The sequence below is a fragment of the Etheostoma spectabile genome, chromosome 3 (assembly GCF_008692095.1).
Source record: "Etheostoma spectabile isolate EspeVRDwgs_2016 chromosome 3, UIUC_Espe_1.0, whole genome shotgun sequence".
Lineage (NCBI taxonomy): Eukaryota > Metazoa > Chordata > Actinopteri > Perciformes > Percidae > Etheostoma > Etheostoma spectabile.
In genome coordinates this window covers 253,187-253,511 of record NC_045735.1, presented here as the reverse complement: position 1 = coordinate 253,511, position 325 = coordinate 253,187, and positions in this window count along the sequence as shown.

The window sequence follows — 325 nt, the reverse complement described above, 5'->3', positions numbered from 1 at the left end:
AAGCAAGTAAAAATGGTTTTGTGTGGCAGGGCACCTTAATCTTTGTATGGTATTTGAGTCAAATGGTCCAAGTTACATTTTTCCACCTGAAAATCAACGTCCTTTCCTTATTTTCTGTGATTAACATGTATTCCCGACTCAATTCAGAACATTATTGTGGATATGACCACTTTTCCCAAGATCAGAATGATCACATAGTGGATTTTTAACATGAATAACAACCTCATGACAAGAAAACAAACCCCACTTCCATGTTTAATTGTGTTCTAGTAGAGACTGATTGCATTCCCTAAACACACATGTTATCTCAATTGTTTGAAATTGA